The sequence below is a fragment of the Ixodes scapularis genome, unplaced genomic scaffold, assembly GCF_016920785.2.
Source record: "Ixodes scapularis isolate PalLabHiFi unplaced genomic scaffold, ASM1692078v2 PGA_scaffold1__304_contigs__length_218370807, whole genome shotgun sequence".
In the NCBI taxonomy this organism is placed as follows: domain Eukaryota; kingdom Metazoa; phylum Arthropoda; class Arachnida; order Ixodida; family Ixodidae; genus Ixodes; species Ixodes scapularis.
The window spans coordinates 128,950,280-128,968,171 of record NW_024609846.1 but is presented as its reverse complement, the minus strand read 5'-3'; the positions used below and the strand labels follow the sequence as shown (position 1 = coordinate 128,968,171).

General features: G+C 43.5%; 3 non-coding genes across 3 annotated transcripts; all 3 read left to right on the top strand.

The window, feature by feature from the left end:
- Positions 1-14,539: 14,539 nt before the first annotated feature.
- Trnar-ucu lies at positions 14,540-14,612 on the top strand. Its single transcript has one exon. It is a non-coding gene; the product is annotated as a tRNA-Arg (tRNA).
- Positions 14,613-14,840: 228 nt separating this feature from the next.
- On the top strand, positions 14,841-14,913 carry Trnar-ucu. Its single transcript has one exon. It is a non-coding gene; the product is annotated as a tRNA-Arg (tRNA).
- A 1,432-nt stretch (positions 14,914-16,345) lies between these two features.
- On the top strand, positions 16,346-16,418 carry Trnar-ucu. Its single transcript has one exon. It is a non-coding gene; the product is annotated as a tRNA-Arg (tRNA).
- Positions 16,419-17,892: the final 1,474 nt, after the last annotated feature.

Sequence of the window (17,892 nt, the reverse complement as noted above, 5' to 3'; positions counted from 1 at the left end):
TGTCGTTGCTAGGGCACGTAGAAGGGTGCCGTCAGTCCAAACTTTGAGCGGAGAGACTTCGGCTCGTGAAAGGCGCAGTAAATATAGCGCATCATTCTTTCGCCGCAACGTTAGACCGCGGTCGTGCTGCCAACACATCGTACAAAAGGCGGTCCGCAGACCCTATAGGAGTTTTAGGGAACCGGTTTCGCACTCCGGTGTGCACTGCGCATGCGCTATCGGAAAATACTCGCGCATGCGCAGTTCAAACCGTATCGGACGTGCAAAAACGGTTCCCTAAAAATCCCGACTGTTTGGGGCGTGTTGCTTTCTTGTATGACGGTCCCATTGCGTGGTCGTTCAAAAACCGTCTGGAGAAATGTTCGAAGCGGACATATGTGTGAACCAAACATGCCTCGAAGACGCGTGAAGCCTGCCCTCTAATAATTCTGTCATCATGTCTGCGGAAAAAAACCGCGTCTTTTGTATGCAGTATAATGTACGAGCAGCGTGACCGTGGCTTTAGGACCGCGCCATAATAGGGAGTTTTCGTATATCGTTTTCACCGTCGCGCAAAGGCCTCCGCAACCCGCTACGATACCCTGAACTCTACAGTCAAGGCCATCGGCGCGCAGGCGCAGCACCGACTTCTTCGTTGCGGAGAGCTTAGCGGATGGGGAGACGCGGTCTACGAAAACTCCCTAATAAGGAGTTTTAGAATAGCGTCCGCAAGTCTAGCGCACGCTAGAGCGTTACATTTAACGCTCGCTTTTCGGCACGCTATACGCGAGCGTCTTTTAGAATACATCGTCTCTCCTACCGCGACGCCAAATCCCCCGGCATCTCGCGCTTGCAACGCAACCGAGATAAGATAACTCTTTTTGTTTCACGCAAGAAATGCTGTAACTCAAAAAAGAAAACAAGTTTCTTTCTTTTTTTTTTGTTGCTCCAGATATGCATTTTAGGTTTGCTTAAATATGAGAACGCGTTAAGACTGGTCGTGTCCACACTTGCGTCGCGTTGGCAATAGAAAGTCTCGTGCATTGAGCTTCGCCGAGAAACGATCGCGCATTTCAAGCAGTACGTTGCCGGCGATCATAGCCCACTTAGATGGGTCTTCAAACCCGTTTTTGACGTGCACGTCCCGTAGGTGATGTCGTACCCTGTATTAAAAATCCGAGTCGCGAGGATGCCGCCGACGTCGCGCTCACGACGACCGCCAAAGCGGCCGCCGCGGCCTTCGTACGGGAGCCGCCATTTTCCCGGTGTGCTCGCCTAGGCTTAGGTCGACTTTCCGAGCATCATAAATCCGCCTTGGAATAACGCAGACTCTTCGCGTGCGCACGCAATTTACGAAAAATGGCGTACGCTAATATGGCCAACGCAAAGCGGAAACCGTGGTTATCCTTCGCGAATGCGCGCAGGTCACTACGCTATACTTTGCGTACACGCAAAACTCGTGCGTACGCTATTCTAGAACTTCCTAATAGTTGTAGGGTTTAGGCCATCTCTGTTCAACGTTGACAGATAAGGAAATACTGATGTGTACTAACAAGATTTGTTTTTGTCTTGTTTCATCATCCACTGGGTTTGAAGCCTCACTACCAAACGTGTGACTGTTGCTTGACAAAAAAAAAAAAAAAAAAAAAAAAGAGAAGTAACCTATCACCGTTACAAATTACGAATCCCCAAATGTAATGAATTACATTCTAAAAAAAAAAAAAAAAAAAAAACAGTGCGTCCACTTTTTCGCCAAACACTCGGAGAGCCAATCATCGCAACTTACGGAGGCAGCTCAGTGAATGATGATGCCGAAATATATTTTTAGACTGAAAAACGCAGTCCGAGTTGTGACATTAGGCAATGCAAGCTTGACGTTTTGCATTGCTTAATGTCACGTGACATTAAACAACGCAAAACGTCACGCTTGCATTGCTTAATGTCACAACTGGGACTGCGTTTTTCAGTCTAAAAATATATTTCGGCATCGTCATGCGTTGAGCTGCCTCCGTAAGTTGCGGTGATTGGTTCTCCGAGTGTTGTGTGGGAAAGTAGACGCGAGGGATTTTTTTAAAGTGTATCAGCTTCTACCTCCTCTAAGAGATCAAGAAGACAGTGCCTACTCGAGGTTGTCTTCTTGATCTTTGTTTTTTGCGTATTTGTCTATGTTTTGCTCGTTTTTCTAGTTCTACTAGTGACCAGTCATAACAAAAATCGTGTTTCGTTTTCGGTTATTCTTTTGTTAAACACGGTATCTTTATGCTGTAATTTGTCGGTCATATTTGAATTCCTTGAAAAAGGAACGACTTACTTCCCAAGTATGCTCGCCACCATTTTCTACAGTAATTATGTCTGCACTCTCAAGAAAAAAGGGTGTCAAAAGATGTATCGCTACACCCTTTGTCCCATATAATACACCCCAAAATTTCAATTCGACGTACAGCGCCCTACAGTCGAACAGACGGCCCGAAATTTTACGAGGGCATTGATAGCCGTGTGGTAAAACTTATTAAAATAGCTAATGTACGTCTTACTAACCACAAAAAGAATAATCGGGGTTTTCTTGGCCATACTGTGAAAACTCCGTGTTTTCTTTATGTGGTCTTCGATACGTACTTTAGCTATTCAAAATGTTGTACCATACGGCTATCAAGCCCCTCGTGAAATTTCGGGCCGTCTATTTGACTGTAGGGCGCTGAACGTCGAATTGAAGGTTTGAGGTGTATTATATGGGACGAAGGGTGTAACAATACACCATTTGACACCCTCTTTTCTTGAGAGTGTGCGCGCGAATAGGTGCCTTCCAGAAACCGCTTGATCCCGTTTTGTTTTATTTTAATTGAGAACTAATAAAAATTCTACTATGTCAGGCTAATGAGATGTATAAAGCAGTGTTGGCTGAAGCCGGTTACAAGCAAAGGCGTTACCGGTAATGCGTTAGTTTGTTTCTGGTACGTACTCGTTACGTTTTCAAAACAGTAACGACCAGCGTCCTTACGTTACTTACTTCAAGTAACGGGTAGACGTGGTTGCGTCACTCGTTACCTGCTCTTCCCAAAACTTGAAAAAATTACACTCTAATCATTTTCGTGTTTCTAGGCGCCAAGTTACGAACTTCAGCAATCATTCCAAATTTATCTTCAAAATTTGGCCACCGTTTTCCCCGCGCAAACACTTCCACTTTAGCAAAACCCTAACACGCGCACCCTTTGTCTCAGTGTCGAAAAACGCTGTCGTTCCATGAATAAGAAGTAACGCAAGCGTAATGTGCGTTCATTTTATCGATAACGAGTTCCTATTATTTTAAAGTAACGGGTTGGTCGATGACGGGTTCCTTTAATTTAAAAGTAACGAGTAATGTATTTCGCTACTTTTTTTTCAGCGACGTCTACGAAGCTGGTATGAAGGCGTGCTCGAGCTACGAACTAAATTATAGTGCCAGTATTCCTGTGGCCTTTTAAATTCTAAGCTATACGATTTTCCTGACTCTGCCAACTGCGAATCTCTCGTGGGGTTTTTTTTTCCTGCTTTTTCTTGAACAGGAAGTACAGAAAATTCAAGTCTGCGAAAAGATGCGTTAGGATGCGGAGAAAACAATATGTTGTTTTCTTTAACTTGGTACGAGATGGAAGACGCGCGTATACAATAAATAGTCTAGACGGAATGTCGAAACGCTGACGCGAGTAAAGCTTTTGTTTTTGCTTGCGTCATGTCCCTATCCTGTCTCTATAGGCTGCGTCCTATCGGAGTCGGCGCAAAAAACGTCTTCCTTGATTCAATTCCAGGCAACGTGTGGAGAAGTTTGTACTTAACCAGTTGTATTTCCCTTGACGCTTTCTCCCCAGAGTTGTCGGGGGAAATTCGACGCACAATAATGTGCTTTGTGCCTCGTTTTCCGGAACATCACGCGGCTTTGACCTAAACATACACACACACACACGGACGCACGCACACACGCACACACGCAGGAACACAAGGAGCTCGCATCGTCGATCGTTTTTCACGTACAAAACAAACTGTGTTTTTTGCAATCAAAGCAAGAAAAGGAGCGATGGCGCAAAAATAGACGACAGAATAGAAACCGCGAGCGCCGCCAACCCTGCCACCGAAACAGAACAAACAACAGCGGGGTTTCTCGTAGAATGGAGAGCGATAAATTGCAATGAGTCTCCTTCCAGTCGTCGGGTAAAAATAGAGCTCCCGCTATTTTTCTATACCCATCGCAGATGTTTCTACTTGCTTCCTTGCTGAAGCAGGAGAACCGAGCGTATAGAAGAAGCTTCCCAAGATACCACAGCCGAGCCTACATGTAGAGAGAGAGAGAGAGAGAGAGAAAGAATGCCTTTATTGAAAAGAATTTATCCCCATTTCTAGGTCGTGCGACTCCGGCGAAATATCGATGGTCACTGATTTACCTCAAAATTCGCTAAACATATTAATAGAGTCGTCTGATCTTGTAACTCAAAATACAAGTCACAGTAATTTTTTCCCACACTGTTTTTGAATTTTTACTTTTGATCTGAGCGGCTGAGAGGAACCACACTGGCCACACCAAACACGTGACGCCAGGTGTTTGTAATACGGGAGCAGTAGAGCTTGTTCGCGACGTGTTAGAATACATAATTTTTCGTGAATTGATGCTGTAAAAACTCACGCCAGCAAAAAGAAGACAAACAAAAAGAATACGCACGATACTTTTTTCCAGACGCCCTGCTAACTCGTTGTCAATAGAAAAAAAAAAGTTTTTTGCATATTATATATTTTGCACGAGAGAGTTCTTAGTAGATTTGCTTTTTGGGGAACGGAACTATATTGGTGTTTGAAACTTGCAGATCTTAATAAAATAACATATATAACTAAGGTTATATGTTTTTTAATAAAAAAAATCTCAGAAAAAAATATTTTTTGGTAATTTCGACAATTCAGATTTATCCGATAAACAACAAATTTCGATTTCCCAACTTAAAAAAGAGACGGCTTTTTAGGTTAAGGTTGGACAGGGCACCGGGTCAATGATCCTGAAAAAACACCACCAAAGTTTCCTTTCAGATCTCGGATCATTGACAAAAGGGTTCTTACGATTTGCCTCGTGAAAAGTTACTCAGGACAGCAGGTCACTCAGGTCAGCGGCACAACACTACTTGTCGGTCACGACAAAGCCAACTGTTCCTACTGTGAGTTTCGACCAAACTCCCTATTTGTGCTTTTTATGGAAACAAGGGTTGTAGTTTTTGTAAGAGTGAAAGCTATGAAACCGTAAAGATATTATAAGTGAGAGAAAGGGGGGGGGGGGCAGTTGGGATCTTTTTATATTGTACCCTTTACCCCTCCACCCCGCGCAGCCGCGGTGTAGAGGTATGGAATAGGATGGAACAAAAACGAGCATCCCAGTGAGTAGCTCCAGCATCCCAGTGAGTAGCTCCAAAAACGAGCATCCCAGCGGGCACGGCATCCAGGCTACCAACATGACGCCTAACATCCCACTTCTGTTCATTGTGCAGGTGAGTAGAAATGACCTACCCTGTTCAATTAGGTGTAACAATCCTTGTCTTACTGTCCTGCCGTGCCCACGGATGTGCCTAAAGCGTTTTTTAGACCTGATATTGCTTCTAAGCGGCGACGTTGAACGTAACCCTGGTCCCGTGACCGTAGCACAGGCTGAGACTCTAGCTAGAATTGAAACTTTTGTTACTCAATTACATGAAGGTCAGGCAGGTGTCGTGGTACAACTAAAAGAAATTACTGACGAGCAAAAACGCACAAGTGACTCATTATCTGCTTTAACAACGCGTGTGACGACTATTGAAACTGATCTTGCAATCTGCAAATCCAAAGCAAACGCGGCGACTGAAATCGAAACGAAGGTTGAATGCCTTCTTTCCGAGATAGCGCTTTTGAAACGGCGCTCCGATGATGCCGAGAGTCGTTCCCGACGATCAAACTTACTTTTTTTTGGGCTTCAAGACACTGCTAGGGAATCGTGGGCGGAATCTGAAAAACTAGTTCTCGGCGTATGCAGTGATAAACTAGGCATACAGATTACCCCTTGATACGATTGAAAGGGCCCATCGAATCGGCAGGTTTCATCCCAATAAAAACCGACCTATATCGTAAAAATTTTTTTTTTAAACACAAAGAAACTGTGCTGAGACCATGCTCCAAGCTAAAAGACACCAACGTGTCGGTTAGCGAAGATTACCCAAAGAATGTTCAATTCGCAAGAAAAATGCTTTTACAATTCGCCCGAGCCCAGGGAGGCCTCTACAAACTTCGCGTTGACAGATTACATTTGGGGAATAAACTATTTATTTTCAATTACGAGACTAACCAAATCTGTGAGGGCAGCCCAAACGAATCGAACACTGCGTCAACGATTCTGCCACTTTGAAGTTAAAAAATGTCGCGATAAAGAAACCATTTCGTTCCCAATCTTTTTCAAAAAATATTTCAGTTTTGTTTACAAACATAAGAAGTATTGTCCGCAACCGCGATGACTTGTCCTCCGTCATTAACGCGGCGTCGGGTGACGTTGTTATTCTTACAGAAACTTGGCTTTCGAGTGTTATTCGCGATAACGAAATTTTTGATTGTGTTCAGAGTTATAGGTTTTATCGTTGTGACCGAACTGATAGGCGGGAGGGTGGGGTCCTAATCGCAGTGAATATAAATCTTGAATGTTACCGAGTAAGCGTTAACACCCAGCTTGAACTGGTGTGCGTGCGTTTAATCTCTGCCCATAAAAATGTTATTTTGTGTGCCTGTTATCGTCCGCCTAATGCGTCCACAAATTTTTGTTCTGCCTTGCATGAGGCGTTATGCACAATTACATCTAGGTTTCCTTTTGCACCTTTATTTTTACTTGGCGATTTCAATTTGCCCCTAATCGACTGGTCAGGAGCATTCCCAACCACCACTTGTAATTCTGCAATTTACTCTGAATTCCTCAATCTTTGCTTGGATTTTTCGTTAACACAACTTGTTGCTGAACCTACTCGAGTCACTGTGTCTTCGGCCACTGTACTAGATCTCATTTTATCTTCTGACCCTAACCTTGCCTCTTCGATATCCTACTTACCGGGTATCAGCGATCACTCCATTTTACATTTCTCGTTACTTACACCGGTGTCTGATGCTAGTAAGTCAACAAAACATTTCTTTGGCTATAGTAAAGCGAATTTTGGGGCTATAAATAACGAATTAGCTGGCTTCCTTGAATTCCTTCCTAATTTTTCTGAACGCTCAGTTGAAAGCAATTGGTCAATATTTAAAAATAAATTAGTATCTCTAATTAACTTATTCATTCCATATAGGTCCATTAAAACCAATTCTTTGTCTTTGTGGTTTAATGTAACACTTAAGCGCCTTAACAACAAAAAGAAACGTTTGTTTCGTTCTGCAAAGCTTTCTTGTAGTGACGCTCGTTGGGAAATCTATCATGCAGCTGAGGATGCGTATAAACTAGCTATCAAGGACGCTAAACTAACATTTTTTAATGTGACCTTACCCTCCATGTTACTTACCAGTCCTAAACAGTTCTGGCGTATTATGAATGGAAACAAAACGAACGATATATCGCTCACTAATAATGCTGTTGTTATTCCAAATGACCAGTGTGCCTCCACCTTAAATGACATTTTTGTAAAAGCGTTTTGTGTAGATGATGATTGCTCCCACCCTGTGTACCCTAATTATAACTATTTGCCCATGGATCCTCTTGTGATTGACTATGACGGAATTTTAAATTTGATTGATAACTTAAAAACATCTTCGTCTTTTGGAGTAGACAATGCCACCTCCACACTCCTTAAGAATACTAAAAATTATATCGCAATTTACCTTTTTAAGATTTTTGAGCAATCTCTTGCATCTGGTGTATTGCCTGAAGAGTGGAAAATAGGGAAGGTGATTCCACTCCATAAACAGGGCGATAAACAGAGTCCTCTTAACTATCGCCCCATTTCCTTAATCAGCACACCTTGTAAAACTTTAGAGCACATAATTTTCACTCATTTGGTTAACTACTTGGACTCTAATTTGTTCTTTTCTCCATCCCAACATGGTTTTCGTAAATCCCTTTCATGTGAGACCCAACTACTGACCTTCACTAATGATGTACTTTCCATACTTGACCGTGGATCCCAGATTGACTGTGTTTTTTTAGATTTCTGCAAAGCTTTCGACAAAGTTCCTCATAAACGTTTACTCTTTAAATTCAGTCAACTCAATCTCGAGCCTAACGTGCTGTCTTGGATTACATGTTTTCTAGCTAATCGTTCTCAGTTCGTTCATGCTAACAATGTAAATTCTTCTATCAAACCTGTTACTTCTGGTGTACCGCAAGGGTCTGTTTTGGGGCCCCTGTTGTTTTTAATTTACGTAAATGACTTACCACTGTGTGTATCATCATCGATTAGTCTCTTTGCTGATGATTGTGTAATTTATCGAGAAGTCACTAATACTACTGACATCGAACTTCTTCAAAATGACTTACAAGCTGTGGCTGATTGGCGTGACTTGTGGCAAATGTCCCTCAATACTAACAAATGTAAAGCGATGACTATCTCCCGTCGAATTACTATATCTCCTACTTACTCAATCGTTGAAATTCCTCTTGAAACTGTACCATGCTATAAGTACCTTGGGGTGCACATCACTTCTAACATGTCATGGAAAACTCATACTGACCACATTATCGCCAACGCTAACTCCATGCTTGGTTACCTGAAGAGAAACTTTAGGTTGGCCCCAGTGTCCCTAAAACTACTAATGTATAAAACCCTTGTCCGTTCCAAGCTAGACTATGCAGCAGCAATTTGGGATCCTGGTCTCTCAACTCTCGTGACTGATCTTGAAGCCCTACAGAATCGCGGTGCACGTTTTATATTTACTAACTATCATCGCACATCTAGTGTCTCAGCTATGAATACTAATTTATCACTTCCTGCTCTTTCATTACGCCGAAAAATATCTCGTTTGTGTCTTTTTTATAACATTTATCATTCCAATACTCCGCTAAAAAACAAACTAATGTTAAATCCTGTTTTCATCTCGCCGCGCGTAGATCATCAATTTAAAGTCGGAATTCCTCATTGCATTACCTCAGCCTATTATAACTCTTTTATCCCAAGGACATCTTCAGAGTGGAATCGCCTTCCCGCGCAATTAGTAAACATACCATCCTTTGACTTGTTTAAAAGTGCGTTGACTACTTACCTATGTTAATATCTGTGTTTGTTTGCCTTGTTTTATACATTTCTTAATTTGTTTACATATTTTTTTTTACATTTTTCGTGCTTGGCTTTTAGTGTTTGTATATTGTTTGTGTTCCAAATTTGTCTTGTACCACTCCCCTCTGTAATGCCCCAGGGCCTTGAGGGTACTTAAATAAATAAATAAATAAATAAATTTAGTGATTTTAAGCTAACGACGTTTGTCGAGGCAACACTTGTTTGCAAGTTTCGTCGCGAGACAGATTAGTATTGCTAATGAAAGCTGAGAAAAAGAAGAACGCGTTCGAAGAAACATATATTTATTCGGGTGGATTTGGTGCCGACGCCATCAAGTTGAGGAAACGTAGTTTTATACAAGCGCGTTCTTTTGAATCTAGCACAGGTTAGACCCCACAATTATGTATCTTTGATTATTTACAAGAAAAATATTCTAAAATTAAAGATTGAATTTTTTAGAATTGCGAATCTAACAAAGAAAAACTCCTATAAGCTCATAATTTTCTGCGAAAAATAAACTCCAAAAAACACCCTCCGAATTTGCCAAAAAAATAATCTCCGAAAACACGGAATCCTACATATAACTAACCTAAACTGCATCCACATGTATCTTAATTTACCACGTAAAGAGGAAAATTAATTATGCTTCTTAAGAAGCGGAACATTTTTTTTAGTACGGCTTTTGATTCGATACGAGTATAAAATTGCCAGTTAAAGAACAACATGTCACGTCACCCGAAAGGAAAATGAAATTGTTGGTTTTGGCATGATGTTTATTTGCGGTTTTCTCAATAGTTATTTTTAAGTTAAGTATAATTAATAGTTTGCCGGGAAGAGCAAAGCCTGGGTTTACCGGAAATGGGTTTAATTTGTATAGCTCAAAAACCATTTACAGACTGCAGACGGTTTTTATGTACAGTGAAGCCAGTTCCTAGATTTATGTTCACTTACATATGAAAGCACGCCTTTGCACTGCACAGAATTACATTGTTTCAGCGATCATGTTCCAGAAGCTTTCCGGGCTCTAACCCCGGACAGGCGTCCAACCGCTTTATGAAGGTCCTTTAATCTGAACACATCATCGTTGTCTGTATATAACCATTTAGACATGTGGTGCGCCGGCATCGTGCAGGGAAAACAGCGGCAAACTAAGGTTTTGTAATTTCCTGTTCTACGGAAGGAAGAAAAAAGTGGATGAACAGAATATTACGAAGAAATTAGACTGGAAAGATGGAAGTTCAAGAGTGTTGAGAGAAAACAGAAGAGCGATCTTTCGACTATTTTTTCCTCTTGTTTATCTCAAGTGCCTATTGTCTTCACAATGAGAAATTAACTGTCATCTAGTGGCGCTACGTCCAGCATCTGTTGTATCTTGGTAATAGATTTTTGCATCCACCCAACATTTGAGCAATTGTTCCGGTAGAGGCGCAGCCCCGAGAATCTGACGCGGTTATACTCGTCTTATCAGGACAGACAAGTTTCTGAGCATATGTGGCTCCGAATCGCGGTTGATGCATACGCTCCGTGCGGGAACTATAGGGGGCGCTTTAAGAAACGCGCATAGCGCCACTGACGGAGGAGCTGGCGTTAGAACGTGAGACGCGTTCAGCAACCTGCGGTGTGTTTTCGCGTGCGAAGTTGTTGCGGTGGAATCGCGCACAAACGGAACTTAGGTTCTTTGAGCAGACACGTTCAGGGTGACGCTCCATGAGGGCTGGCGCAGACTCGCTAAAGCTGATTTAATTGTTCTCCACTTCTCTTATAGCTCAGGAAGTAAATTTAACACTTTCAATAGATCACAATGTCGAGAAACCTTTTCGGCTTCTAGAAGGTGCAACCACTACACGTTTGTTTTCCTCACAAAATCGCACGAGGCAATGACATCCTGAAATTATTCTACCGCGAATTCAATGAGTTCATAGTAGAGAATAAAAATCAAGATGATTTAAATTGTGATTTGATTCGCACCAATTTCACTATGAATATTTTCTCACAAAACACCATCTCGCACAAAAAAAATATAATTCTCACAAAACTAATTTTAGAAATTTCTTTTCGCCTATATGTGATTTTATTCAGTTTAAAGACATTTATTTCCTTTTTAATAAAAAAGAACAATATCGAACAAACAAAAATGTACTGCAGGCTGAACCCGAGCAAAAGGCCTCTTTTGTGGGTTTTTACCTTCCACTTCTTTCGTCAATTACATGATATCTTATGCAAGCAAATCAAAATGCGAAGGGGGGAAAAAGTATGCGTGCACGCACGCGAACACAATTCGGCAGAGAAAGTGACTGAGAGAGATAGGCATACACACAGACGAACCGGGTTGTACATGTTAGGTTGGTCTTGCATCAGCCAGTATATTCGTTTTTGTGTTACACAAGCTTTCCTTTCTTTCTTTTTTTTTTCTAATGAGATCATATTACTGTTTAGTGCACTTTAAACCCAGAAGGAAAAGTCAATGTCGTTAAACAACTTGCAAACAATGCTCAACTAAAAAAAGAAAAAAAAAAAGAAAGACGTTTACAATCCTTTGTAACGCCGATGTAGAGCGCAGCTCTTGAGGAGGAGGATCAAGGGGAAGGTACGGAGAGAAGGCTATACCCCTCCTTCTCTTCTGCTCGCCTCCCATTTAGGAAAAATTTAGCGGAATTTAGCGGGAAAAATTTTCCTCTAAATTTAGCGGGGAAATTTTTCCGCTAAACATAGTAAGGAAATTTTGTGCTAAATTTAGCGGGGAAATTTACCCATAATGCACCACGCGGTTACGCCAACGGCGACGGCGACGGCAACGCCACTCAGGCCGGAAATGGGCGCCTAAGAGCTGCGCTCTAAAACCAAGATTCTACGTTGGTGTTTCTCGAACACCATTAATATTTCGTCTAGAACCGACCTCGAAAGCAATGGCAATTAATGATTAAATTTACGGTTAAATGTTTTTCCTGTACTCTTTTCGTTGATTAGACGAATTGGGGAACACAGTTTACATCTTAAAAAAATGTAGTGTAAAAACATTACTCTTTTTGATTTAAATAAAACATTTTTAATTTAAATCTCACTAAAATAAAAAAAATCGATTTATTTGGTTCTTAAATTATGATTTTTCTCCACCTATAGCAAATCCTCCTGCATCAATTGTCTTGCATTAATTTGATAAAAATACAGTTCCGCCATTTGGTTCGTTCGTCAGCTCCTGCGGCTGGCAATCCCAGATGTGAAAAAAGGCGATTGCCACGTCTAGAAGGAGGTTGATGAAAAAAAATAAAGCTCATCTAAACTGCCAGATTCAAACGTCGATGATCAGTGATTCCTGACTTCACCGTAATTTTCGTTATGTTCCCATTGGTCCCCAAGTTGTACGGTTGGAATTTTCCTTCGTAAAGTACAAACGGCATGTGATACTGGTTCGGAAATATCGACTTCTACATGGGAACAAAATATATATATATATATATATATATGACGAGAATAATCCCTGGAGAGGGGGAACAAGAGGGACAAAGGACAAACACAAATCTCCAAACACAGCTAGGTGACTGGTGCGCGACCGAAAAAATCCGCCTGGTCCGGGTATCGAACCCGGGACCTCTCCATTACAGGTGGAGCGCTCTACCACCAGTCACCTAGCTGTGTTTGGAGATTTGTGTTTGTCCTTTGTCCCTCTTGTTCCCCCTCTCCAAGGATTATTTTCGTCATCGTTCTCCAGCTCGCTTGCACCTTTGCATCTAATTGCATTATAATCATTACCTTAAATTGCAAGCTTCACCCTTGTTGGTGTTGACTGGTGGCGGCTGATAAAACCTGTTTGCTCTACTGATGTCTAACCCCTGGTTATCTCAATTGGTAGAGCGCTCCACCTGTAATGGAGAGGTCCCAGGTTCGATACCCGGACCAGGCGGATTTTTTCGGTCGCGCACCAGTCACCTAGCTGTGCTTGGAGACTTGTGTTTGTCCTTTGTCCCTCTTGTTCCCCCTCTCCAGGGATTATTTTCGTCATCGTTGTCCAGCTCGCTTGCACCTTCGCATCTAATTGCATTATAATCATTACCTTAAATTGCAAGCTTCACCCTTGTTGGTGTTGACTGGTGGCGGCTGATAAAACCTGTTTGCTCTACTGATGTCTAACCCCTGGTTATCTCAATTGGTAGAGCGCTCCACCTGTAATGGAGAGGTCCCAGGTTCGATACCCGGACCAGGCGGATTTTTTCGGTCGCGCACCAGTCACCTAGCTGTGTTTGGAGACTTGTGTTTGTCCTTTGTCCCTCTTGTTCCCCCTCTCCAGGGATTATTTTCGTCATCGTTGTCCAGCTCGCTTGCACCTTTGCATCTAATTGCATTATAATCATTACCTTAAATTGCAAGCTTCACCCTTGTTGGTGTTGACTGGTGGCGGCTGATAAAACCTGTTTGCTCTACTGATGTCTAACCCCTGGTTATCTCAATTGGTAGAGCGCTCCACCTGTAATGGAGAGGTCCCAGGTTCGATACCCGGACCAGGCGGATTTTTTCGGTCGCGCACCAGTCACCTAGCTGTGCTTGGAGACTTGTGTTTGTCCTTTGTCCCTCTTGTTCCCCCTCTCCAGGGATTATTTTCGTCATCGTTGTCCAGCTCGCTTGCACCTTTGCATCTAATTGCATTATAATCATTACCTTAAATTGCAAGCTTCACCCTTGTTGGTGTTGACTGGTGGCGGCTGATAAAACCTGTTTACTCTACTGATGTCTAACCCCTGGTTATCTCAATTGGTAGAGCGCTCCACCTGTAATGGAGAGGTCCCAGGTTCGATACCCGGACCAGGCGGATTTTTTCGGTCGCGCAACAGTCACCTAGCTGTGCTTGGAGACTTGTGTTTGTCCTTTGTCCCTCTTGTTCCCCCTCTCCAGGGATTATTTTCGTCATCGTTGTCCAGCTCGCTTGCACCTTTGCATCTAATTGCATTATAATCATTACCTTAAATTGCAAGCTTCACCCTTGTTGGTGTTGACTGGTGGCGGCTGATAAAACCTGTTTGCTCTACTGATGTCTAACCCCTGGTTATCTCAATTGGTAGAGCGCTCCACCTGTAATGGAGAGGTCCCAGGTTCGATACCCGGACCAGGCGGATTTTTTCGGTCGCGCACCAGTCACCTAGCTGTGTTTGGAGACTTGTGTTTGTCCTTTGTCCCTCTTGTTCCCCCTCTCCAGGGATTATTTTCGTCATCGTTGTCCAGCTCGCTTGCACCTTTGCATCTAATTGCATTATAATCATTACCTTAAATTGCAAGCTTCACCCTTGTTGGTGTTGACTGGTGGCGGCTGATAAAACCTGTTTGCTCTACTGATGTCTAACCCCTGGTTAGCTCTATTGGTAGAGCGCTCCACCTCTAATGGAGAGGTCCCGGGTTCGATACCCGGACCAGGCGGATTTTTTCGGTCGCGCACCAGTCACCTAGCTGTGTTTGGAGATTTGTGTTTGTCCTTTGTCCCTCTTGTTCCCCCTCTCCAGGGATTATTTTCGTCATCGTTGTCCAGCTCGCTTGCACCTTTGCATCTAATTGCATTATAATCATTACCTTAAATTGCAAGCTTCACCCTTGTTGGTGTTGACTGGTGGCGGCTGATAAAACCTGTTTGCTCTACTGATGTCTAACCCCTGGTTAGCTCTATTGGTAGAGCGCTCCACCTCTAATGGAGAGGTCCCGGGTTCGATACCCGGACCAGGCGGATTTTTTCGGTCGCGCACCAGTCACCTAGCTGTGCTTGGAGACTTGTGTTTGTCCTTTGTCCCTCTTGTTCCCCCTCTCCAGGGATTATTTTCGTCATCGTTGTCCAGCTCGCTTGCACCTTTGCATCTAATTGCATTATAATCATTACCTTAAATTGCAAGCTTCACCCTTGTTGGTGTTGACTGGTGGCGGCTGATAAAACCTGTTTGCTCTACTGATGTCTAACCCCTGGTTATCTCAATTGGTAGAGCGCTCCACCTGTAATGGAGAGGTCCCAGGTTCGATACCCGGACCAGGCGGATTTTTTCGGTCGCGCACCAGTCACCTAGCTGTGTTTGGAGACTTGTGTTTGTCCTTTGTCCCTCTTGTTCCCCCTCTCCAGGGATTATTTTCGTCATCGTTGTCCAGCTCGCTTGCACCTTTGCATCTAATTGCATTATAATCATTACCTTAAATTGCAAGCTTCACCCTTGTTGGTGTTGACTGGTGGCGGCTGATAAAACCTGTTTGCTCTACTGATGTCTAACCCCTGGTTATCTCAATTGGTAGAGCGCTCCACCTGTAATGGAGAGGTCCCAGGTTCGATACCCGGACCAGGCGGATTTTTTCGGTCGCGCACCAGTCACCTAGCTGTGCTTGGAGACTTGTGTTTGTCCTTTGTCCCTCTTGTTCCCCCTCTCCAGGGATTATTTTCGTCATCGTTGTCCAGCTCGCTTGCACCTTTGCATCTAATTGCATTATAATCATTACCTTAAATTGCAAGCTTCACCCTTGTTGTTGTTGACTGGTGGCGGCTGATAAAATCTGTTTGCTCTACTGATGTCTAACCCCTGGTTATCTCAATTGGTAGAGCGCTCCACCTGTAATGGAGAGGTCCCAGGTTCGATACCCGGACCAGGCGGATTTTTTCGGTCGCGCACCAGTCACCTAGCTGTGTTTGGAGACTTGTGTTTGTCCTTTGTCCCTCTTGTTCCCCCTCTCCAGGGATTATTTTCGTCATCGTTGTCCAGCTCGCTTGCACCTTTGCATCTAATTGCATTATAATCATTACCTTAAATTGCAAGCTTCACCCTTGTTGGTGTTGACTGGTGGCGGCTGATAAAACCTGTTTGCTCTACTGATGTCTAACCCCTGGTTATCTCAATTGGTAGAGCGCTCCACCTGTAATGGAGAGGTCCCAGGTTCGATACCCGGACCAGGCGGATTTTTTCGGTCGCGCACCAGTCACCTAGCTGTGTTTGGAGACTTGTGTTTGTCCTTTGTCCCTCTTGTTCCCCCTCTCCAGGGATTATTTTCGTCATCGTTGTCCAGCTCGCTTGCACCTTTGCATCTAATTGCATTATAATCATTACCTTAAATTGCAAGCTTCACCCTTGTTGGTGTTGACTGGTGGCGGCTGATAAAACCTGTTTGCTCTACTGATGTCTAACCCCTGGTTAGCTCTATTGGTAGAGCGCTCCACCTCTAATGGAGAGGTCCCGGGTTCGATACCCGGACCAGGCGGATTTTTTCGGTCGCGCACCAGTCACCTAGCTGTGTTTGGAGATTTGTGTTTGTCCTTTGTCCCTCTTGTTCCCCCTCTCCAGGGATTATTTTCGTCATCGTTGTCCAGCTCGCTTGCACCTTTGCATCTAATTGCATTATAATCATTACCTTAAATTGCAAGCTTCACCCTTGTTGGTGTTGACTGGTGGTGGCTGATAAAACCTGTTTGCTCTACTGATGTCTAACCCCTGGTTAGCTCTATTGGTAGAGCGCTCCACCTGTAATGGAGAGGTCCCGGGTTCGATACCCGGACCAGGCGGATTTTTTCGGTCGCGCACCAGTCACCTGGCTGTGTTTGGAGATTTGTGTTTGTCCTTTGTCCCTCTTGTTCCCGCTCTCCAGGGATTATTTTCGTCATCGTTGTCCAGCTCGCTTGCACCTTTGCATCTAATTGCATTAGAATTAATAATATATATATATATATATTTTTTTTTTTTTTTTTTTTGGTGGGGGGGGGGGGGGAGGGGCGACAAAATGGGCACAGCTGAAATGGGCACTACATATCCGCAAGTGTGGGATGGGACCTTAGTCCGTCCCATCGGCGCTAAAATACGTGGACGTTACTGGAATACATACACGGTAGAAAAACAGACGCAGCGAGCGAAACTTCAGCGTAGAATATGTTCGCCATGCCGAAATAGTGGCAGACATAATCGGGAGACCAAGCTTCTAGCGTCGTACGACGTGAGCCCGCCTTTCACGTTTCCCCACAAAACAACAACGAGTTGAAAAAATTTTAACATTCGTCCCTACGAGAGACAACCCATAACTATATTAGAAAATTTAACGACGCAGCAGTTCCTGAGAAAAAATAAAAGAGACAAACAACTTTGCCAGAGTGAACGACGAACGTGTTCGCAGACGACCGAGTTAGCGATGAATGTAAGTTGTGGCACCATCTCCCGAAAGACGCAGCTAGAACACGACGCACCCTGTTGTTGCCTCGCTACGGCTATCGGGAGATGGCGCCACAAGTTAAGTTCATCGCTACCTCGTGAGTCTGCGAACCCGTCCGCCGTTGACTTGGGAAGCTTGTTGGTCTGACTAATTAGAGAAAGAAAATCGAGCCTTAAAATTTCACAAGATAAAATCCACCACCTAAATGCGCAACCTTTGAAGCTTTGAGTTTTCTATTTACAGGCTCCTACTTTATGGGTTCGTTTTACAGCGTAAGTAACACTGGTGGCCACCCTACATGTAACATCTTCCGCCCGTCAAGGCAGGTCACGCGTTAGGTTAAACATCTGGACATTTAACCTCGCGCGTGAGACGAGTGAGACGGTGTAGAATACTTTACGCGTCCCAGACCCATCCTGGTACTGCTGTTCTATGACGATCATACAGATGAAAGACACTTTGATATGCAACAGTGCGCCCCCTATATGTCGTGGAAGTTGCGAATTTATGCGCAGAAAATACCCATTGGGTCTTT